This window comes from Poecilia reticulata, linkage group LG3 (assembly GCF_000633615.1).
Source record: "Poecilia reticulata strain Guanapo linkage group LG3, Guppy_female_1.0+MT, whole genome shotgun sequence".
NCBI lineage: Eukaryota > Metazoa > Chordata > Actinopteri > Cyprinodontiformes > Poeciliidae > Poecilia > Poecilia reticulata.
Window position 1 is genome coordinate 22280812 of NC_024333.1, and position 9111 is coordinate 22289922.

A 9111-nucleotide genomic window follows, 5' to 3' on the forward strand; every position below is an offset into this window, starting at 1 on the left:
TATGCTTGTTACGTAAAGTGCAGTGAAAACCTTGGAGGCGGAAGCCAGTGAGGCAACAACCTGCAACATGTAGACGGCTGATATTGCTCCCACTGACTACAGATATGTTTCATATAAACATAGCACACTTACAGTTAATACTGCTACCKTAGTGTAGTYGTATACTRCACAGTTATTGTCTGACTGTRKYTGCGTGGTACATGAAAACGCTATTTATCAAAGCTATTAAAAATTGTTGGGAAACCAGTAAYAAAAATATYGATGTGGCATTGTCAGACCTTAGATGAATTGGGAGCAGAGTTGTTTTCACCAAGGGTGAGGAACAGTGAACCCACTTTGTTTAGCCTTACAGACGTGCTGGTGTCATGTGGATATTAAGAAAATGTAAAATTACTGTATGTCTGCTGTGGGTTTTTATGTGAAGGTGATGTGTGAATATATCATTTTCAGATTTGGATACTCAGAGGAGAGTGCTGTCTCCACTTCTTCAGCGCAGAGTCCAGCTTTTGTGTGTGGGATTTGGATTCTGCAATCGTTTYCTTGCTCATTTTGTGGCTTTTATGGAGAAGTACAGACATTAAGAGTTTAAAAACCCTGGCTTCAAGTTCYGTTTTGTGGGTGTCTTCCATTCACAACCATTATTATGCAATGGATCAGTTTGCAGTTAAGTATGAAACAGGTGTGATGAGAATCAGGTTCTCCAAGATTAAAACTGCAGTTTTCAACTGGAAAGAGGCAGAATCCTCTAGCAGGTGATGGATTAATTTCTGTCCCAAGTAAAGTAGATTACCTATGTTAAGGCCTTCATGGATGATGGTATGTTGGAAAGAGAGATAAATAGAGTAGGTTGTTGTTTTTCCCATAATGGGGGCATTGTAGCCTTTTATGTGGAAGAAAGAGATGAGCCAAAAGACACATTTTTATTTTTTTATTTTACAAGTCCAAGTCTCAACGCTCACCACTGTTCATGAGACATGGTGCATGACCATATCTCAGTGGGATTACGAAGAGACCCGACCGCTAAAATGAGCTCCCTCCTTAACAATGCTCTGGTTCAGAGAAAAAATGTTATCTGTGTCTCCCGTATGGCCCCAAGAACTCCTTACAATTCTCCTTCAGGAGCTGGGGCAAACAAATATGATCTGATAATCAGATTATATGTATATTTGTATGTATGTCTGTATACACAGATGGACACAATTGTATGCAATGACTCCAATTTTAAAATTCTCAATTAGTTAGTATGAAAAGCTCTTCTTTTAAGGACAATTTTTAAATGCATTTCTTTTCTTTTACTGCTCTCAATGTTTAATGTATAATAKATGTGTGACAGTTAAAATTTAGTTTATCTTTCATTTTTAGATRTTTTTCACCAATAGAATGTGTTGTACTGGTTTAACACAGCGTTTAGTATGTTACATTGACATTAATTTCACTTTTATTCATTAAGACTTACATTTTCATATAAACTTCTTAGTAATAAACAGTGGAGCAGCAAATGTTACCGTTGTAAATTTTTGTTGCACTTTGTCAAGTCCAAGAACTTCACACTACTGTCAGTCATTCACCCATTCATACACACATTCACGCACTGATGCTGGCAAACTACCTATCAGCCAAAGATGCCCTGGAGTAGATGGAAAGAAGCAGAGCTGCCATTTAATTAGCGCCACAAGGCCCTCTGACCACTGCCACCAAGCAGGGATTTGAACCGGCTACCTACTGGTTGCAGGACGAACCCACTACTTCCCAATCATATCTCYAAAAGTAAGACAAAGACTTCAGTCAGCAATTTTTTCTTGATTACAAGGTGTAAGGTTGAGTGAGACAGAAAAATCTTGATGGTTTTTCAGATTGTGGCAACTAAGTTTTTTTTTTACATTGTAATTGGGTCCTCAAAACTGAAGCTTTAGCAAAAGCTATGATAGAAAGACTGTAATAGATGCTGCATTTTCCGTTCTGTCTTTGTGATGTGATCTGCTCAGCCCAAGCTCCACTATCACAGCTGTTGGTGTGGAAGAGACATGAGCACATACTAGACCACAGAAGTGCTAGTCAGTTAAGATTTTGTCAAGAAAATATAGTCCACATTTAACTTGAACCCCAATACAATGGTATTCATGGTGGACTATGGTGGATTTTAATATACTTTGCTTATCTATATATAAATACTGTGAAAATATCATTTATAACTATGTTTTSTTTAAAATGTACTTGCAATTTCTTTRCCTTTATTCATTTTGCTTTGTCTTTGCTTTTCATCTGAGAGAATGAAAAACGCCATTCCAATATATGGTGCAGCTTGTAGTTCAATTTAAGCTGTGAAACTAATTCACATTTGTTTAGGCTTTCTTCAGATTTCATGTCTCTTATAAATGACAAATTTATATTTAAATGTAGAAAGTCTGTAAAAAGGAGAGACAATCCCACAGAAGTCCATTTTTATTTAGCTTGTGCAAAGATTAATGCGAGTAAATTGACCGGAATGAGTAGTGTTTGGGTCAGTGTGCCAGTTTAGGAATGAGCAGAAGCGAGCGTCTCCATGTTTCTAAGAGGATAACTTCAGTTCATCTTATCTTGTTTTCTTGAATAGCCCSAAGCCTTGTTGCATGTCTTATACTGGAACTCATTAAATGAGAAATTCACCAAGGCGATACAGAAAAAAATGGAACTGACACATATGGTCAGGCCAAAGGAAGACGCGAGAAATATTTCCATCAAATCAGAATGTAATGCATATTAATGGCGATATGGCGCATATGAACATAYACTTGAAAAAGTAATGAAATGGTTTGAACTGGCCTTACAAACTGGAAATAAGCTATAGCTACTAGCTCTGTATGTTTTCATTTTTCKTAGTCTATTTGCTGGTGCATACATAAAGTAAAATGAAAGTGAAAATGGTTATGTTGAAAAAAAAACTGCTTTTTAAACTATGCCTCYATAAAGTTTTGTGCCACAATAATGGAYTTGTGACAGAAAAGCACCRTCACTTATGCATAGTCTCTCCCTTGACCTCTGGAGTCCTTAAGGAACTGCCAAGAGAAGTTTATGTGAAGCTGACAAATGTCTTCTTAGATATCTGGAGATGTGTCATTTTTAATAGCTTATCCTTTCCGAACATTTGCTTTGCTAATGTTAGTAATCTATATTAGATGGGTTCTTCAAATACATTGYTACTCGAGGGCCTCATCTGAGTTTTTTGGGGGGGGGTTTTGCATTGTGAGGGTCTTATTTTTTAATGCTTTGGGATTGGTTCTTGGTCTGCAGTGACATAGATTGTAATTGGTTTTGTTATGTGTGAAATCTCTTCATTAATATGTGACAGAGGCTGTCAAACAGGCAGAACTTTGCATGTTTCTTTTTTAATTATACATGCATATATTGAAGTTCAGGGAACAGCAAAGATGAACAGGAAGACAAAACAGATGAAGGGTTAATATCAACTGAGGACAGAGAGACGGCTTAAAGGTTGTGTGAACATTAAACATTTTAACCACAGCTTGGTGCAGCTTGCTTCATCTGAGGGAAGCCTTTTTTCCATAAAGATATCAAGTAGCAAGTGGATTGAAAAAGGCATACAATAGTGATGCACAGTRTTTTACAACCACAAACTAAAATGTGTTGGGATTTTAAGTGACGTGTCAGCACAAAGTTGCTCTTAAGTATTAGGTGGAAAAAAATTAGAAATGGTTATCCTTATGTATTTATTTACAAATAAAGATCTCAAAAATACCCCATGATAACATTAATAAATTACAAGGCAAATATTTGTTACACAGTCCACAAGCTTGGAATTCATTATCAGTGTATAAACAGATGTCCTGTGAAAGTCTCATTGACTTGGGAACACAAGTTCACAAGTTCCCAAGTCAATGGGAACTTGTTTTCCCATTGACTTGGGAACACACCAGGAAGATCAACCTTAAAGTTGTGGATACGTTTAAAGCAGGCTTGTGCAGCAATAGTGGAAGTTTTAAAAACTTGATAAACMATAACCTTTCTAAAAAAATGCATAGACCTTTGCACAACCAYAAATCTATCCAGACATGGTCYTCCATCTGAACTTACAAACCRGGCAAAGAGGGCACTGATTAGAGAAGCAGCCAATCCCAATACATTAATACTTGTCGGATCTGTGTGAGCCAAAATTATTGYKGRWTTTWARKMAAAAAATGTTTTGTTTTTGCAASTGATGAGAAGTATTAAAAAAGATGAGAAAGGRACATAGTACAGTTAATMAACACTTTGAGAACTCTGAAAAAGAGCAATACAGTCATCMTCTGTGTCTTTAGGAAGCAAAGCTTGAAAAACAACTGAGATGCCCACGCCCCATAAAATGTATCTTTACTGCCTACAAGACAACCATTGGTCGTGCATCCATTTTATTGCATGCCAGCATTTTCACCTCTCACTCCAAAGCACTTGCACCAGCGTCACAACCGTTTTGCTCACTGTTACTAATAAACACTAGCAAGGAGCACTTAGGATTTTGTGAATTAAACATTTGATCATCATTTACACAAATCACATGTTTTGTTGATTTGCATTCTCTCTTTTGCTTTTGCAGTAGTATGATAAGTGTGTTTATGGTCCTTCAACAGAGCCCAGACTTAAGAATGTCTCTKAGTTAGTCTTCTCAGAATAACTCAGGTTTTCACGGTTAGATTACTGTTTTTATTGTTTCCAGAATTTGCAGCTGTATTTCATGGTGTAAACAACTTAAGATTCCTACGTCTGGTTAAATAATATTATTTTTCTGACTATTGTTTAAACATACTAGCTAATATCTGCCATTTAAAAGGAAAAGTTTTGTTTGACAGTCCTACACAAACTTTGACAACATTTTCAKTCAGTGCTTAATTTGGCTTTAATTGACATGAATATTTTCATAGTATTCAAGCTTTTAAATCAAAGCAAAAGAAACCAAAGCAAAAGAAAAATCTTGATGAAGGCTTGTTTCCTGTATCTCTGACCTTTTAAGATAAAATGTGTTGTGACAACAACGCCCCGCTTGTGGCACTCATAAGTGATGTCAACCAAGGTTCATGCCATTGATAGCATGAATTTGACTGCTGAAAATGGGAATATTAGCATCACAGGGAAGCTGTGTTTATATTTTAAAAGTTTCTACATTTGTGAGGAAACAGCTTTGAAAGGATATTTAATATGTAAATGATAAATGGATTAATTTATTATGCGTGCGACTTTCACACTCAGTGGTGCGAATGGCAGAACAACTTGACTGAGATTAAATGAAAAACCTGTTTGTTGAAGAGTTACTTTCTCACACTTCACAGTAAAGCTGAAAGGATCCTACACTGATGAGTGTTGATCACTGTGAAATCTGACTGCAAMGATCAGCAAAGAACACTTAGGAACTTTATAATCTGTAAAGACAAATTACTGGTAAATTCACCTATCCTTGTGTTTAGTGATAAGATCAGTAAGTCCCAACATAGTATGGTRATAATAAGTTATGTGTAACTTATCACACTAAATTACTATCAAAGGTCACTTAGTGCTACAGTGAACCAGAAATTCAAAAATATTTCAAACATGCATGCTTGAAAGAATCAAAGCAATTTCTCTGTATGTATTTGATGGGAGAATAATATTAGAACATGATATGCAGCTCAAAATAGTAAATTCTGCACAACACCGCTTTCCTTTAAGATTACCCTATTAGATCTACATGTTTGATTCCAGCCACCCTTTAAGCACTACACGGTTTGTATTCCTCTTTAATAAATGACACAGTTCTTGTTAAAAACAATTCTTGATAAAACTGTCACTCWCACAAAGCAATAAACCTTCTGCACTGTCAACATGACTACATTTGCCTGTTGGAGAGACACGACAAAATTTATTTAGCTGTGGCTTCATTCCTCTGCTTGTTTGTGCTGTACCTCCAACTCCACAACTGCTCTAAATTCTTGCCTGCATCAAGCTCCCACACAATAACATGTTGGCATAATCTAGGAAGATTTGATGGCCAGCCGTTGCTTTATGAGAAGTTTAAATGAAGACTTAAAAAGGAGAAGCATGCATTATCAGTAACTGGTCCCCACAGAAATATTGTGTATCTGACAACCTGAACCACACTCATGCTAAAGCATTCCCACATTGAAGTCTCTCACGTTAAAGGTGTCCTTTTTCCRTAAATTAACTTTGTCWTTTCAAACAAGCATTTCTAAGTTMCCAAAATGTCTCCAAGAAGTTAACACTATTYATGAAAATGCTCATTTTTAAAGGTTTGTGCACAAGAATTTGCAAGTCAATATTWTGGCAAGACCCTTATTTRTTGATTGAGTTCGTGTCCTTACTCTATTTTTCTATCACAATCCAAATTCATGCWTATAAATTATGATTCTAGGTTAATCTTTGAATGCACGTAAATAAGTTGTCATGTGCTTCTATCTCGGTCTTGTGACCTGGTGACTTTCTGTTCACCATATATTCTGCTTTTCACCCAATGACAGATGGGATATGTTTCACACATATGCACACACATCCCACTGCCACCCCACAGTTGCCCTGAAGTAGATAAAAATAGCAGAGAAAATAAATGAATTAGCAAGCAGTACCCAAATCTTTTAGATCCAGAGGATGGCAGTGCTGAAAGAATAAAACGTTATGACACATGCAGCTCGGTGTGTTTCATTTTTCATAATGCTCTTTGACTTTCTGAATCCAAAAGATCTAATTTTCACTCTCGGTATGTCCTGAGGCTAAGCTATCTCACATTTTACGATAGCTGCCAGTTCCACATGTCCTCAGATGGTGGTCCCACTGTAGGGACGATAGAAGGTAGTCCTGTGTGGAAGTGATGCTTGAGCAGTTTTGCCTCACTGAATCACAAAACAGCTGCCAATGCAGCTCATTACCTCAGCTCAGTGTGCCTCTAGTGTGTTTGTTGAGGAGTCTGGTACACCGTATGTGTGTAGTTGTGATGAAGTATTCCAAAATCGTCACGTGCAATATGCATGACAGCTTCAAAAAATATGGCCTAACATTGATAAAGCTAGACTCAATTTTCTCCAGAAGCTTGTTAATATTTCCAAAAATCTGTGCACATATTGGTGAGGAGTGTGTGCAAACACAGTGCCACTGGACTGTCATCTTTGTTGGGAATTGTGACTTGAAGTTTTATTTATTTCTCTATCTCTAGACACTTTCCCCACCAACAGCGTATTTTTACTGCATATGTTTCATCCAGAGGTCTGATTCTGACTGTTCATTTTATGTCAGAGTAGCTGTGTCCATGTGGTATACAGCTTTAAAGCGCATCAGTCAAATATACATTTCTAGGGGCAAATTGATCTCTTTTAACTTTGTTCTTCCCTGTGGTTTCAAAAAACACAATTGCATGTCTATCCAACTCACCTTTGTATTCAAAAGCTCTATTTGATGTCCTTATCCTCACACAAACATTTGAAAATCTCTTGAGTGTTTTCTTTTTTTTTATGTATGTGTGTAGATGCCATCTTAACATCCTGTTTTTATTCACACCCCTCTCACTTCAGCAAGAAAAAGATCCAAAGATCTGAAACACATATGCTAAATCTCTTGTATGCTGTTGAGGAGGACCCAAAGACTGGCGTGAGGCTGGCAAACATTAGACATGATCATTTAGAAACATTGAACAGTACAAGAATCTAGCTGATTTCCTATTTCTCATCTCCATTGTCAAAATATTAAGGTCCGGTATAACATTGCTGCAAAATTAATGACTTGATGGAAACAGCAGTCCACTGTTATATTTTTGTTCAGGTGCAATTAGCTGGATTTCCCAATGTTTTCCATATTGACATAATAAAGTGAACTTGAATGMTGTCCTTTATAACTATAATCAAATGTGAATACTTGTAATTGACTGAATCTGTCTGTATGATTCAATCATTCAGTCATTCTGGCACAGTTTATATACAGTTTATATGCATAATGTGAAATTATGTATATAAACTGAATCTGTGCCTTTATATAATGTGCTATGATTTCACACTTTACAGAAAAACTACATAAAAATGAATAGAGCTGAATTAAACGATAACAACAGAGCTCCCAACATATTTTGCCCCATACTTTTCTACAAAAGGGCTTTAACTAGGAGAAGCTAATTAGGGGATTTACAGAAACACTACAGAGACATCCATATGTACATTTGTTCAGCTTTAACCAAGAGAAAGAGAAGAGTAACAGAGCATTCAAACACATCAATCAATGCCCCAAAATTATGAAAGGATGCAGATACTTGTAGATGTAATATGATTTTATACTGCTGGTTTTTATCTGCAGACTAAAGAAAATATAAACAAGTGTAAAGATTGTATTTACATTGTATAATATCATATTTTCTGAATTGTGCTTGTTTTTACCAAGCAGCATTCTTTCCTAAGATTTCTGAGGGATAGTCAGTTCAGTTTTAAATCACAACAGAGACTGTCTAAAAGGCTTTCTCCCTAATGCAGATGCTGGGAACAGTCCAATTTTAGTCCCCCATATACCCTGGTGAAGTTTTTGCCATGGCTGATTGTGCCATTTTATTGGGTCATTGTCATCTCAAGATCTGAATGTGTTTTAGGCTAAGCATTAAGTTACTTAAGCAAAACTCATACTAACAGATCATTGCCAATTATAAAGGAAAATTCYGTTCCTATTAAATTGCTCTTATCTCTTTCAGGCTTTATTTTCTTCTGCCTCAGCATGCTCTCTCCCAGCTGTGTCATTTGCAAATTTTCCCCTTAAAGAACGTGGAGCGGATCTTTTCAGACCAACTTCAGAGAAAAAGATCTTTGTGGCGTGTCATCTCACATCAAGCCTGTGGCCAGAATTATATGCTGTCTTTACATGTGACCTACCTGTTTAAAATTCAGGGTCTTTCCTGACTAAACTATGAATTATTTTGTTGTACGATGAAGGTTATGGGTTCGATTCCCGGCCCYGGTCTTTCTGCATGGAGTTTGCATGTTCTCCCTGTGCATGCATGGGTTTTCTCCAGGTACTCCGGTTTCTTCCCACAGTCCAAAAACATGACTGTCAGGTTAATTGGTCTGTCGAAATTGCCCCTAGGTGTGAGTGTGTGTGTGCATGGTTGTTTGTCCTGTGTGT

At 36.8% G+C, this 9111-nt stretch overlaps 1 protein-coding gene across 1 annotated transcript in view; it reads left to right on the forward strand.

The window, feature by feature from the left end:
• The window catches only part of luzp2 (leucine zipper protein 2), a 168549-nt gene that overhangs the window by 108051 nt on the left and 51387 nt on the right, over positions 1–9111 (forward strand). The gene's annotated exons all lie outside the window — the stretch shown is intronic.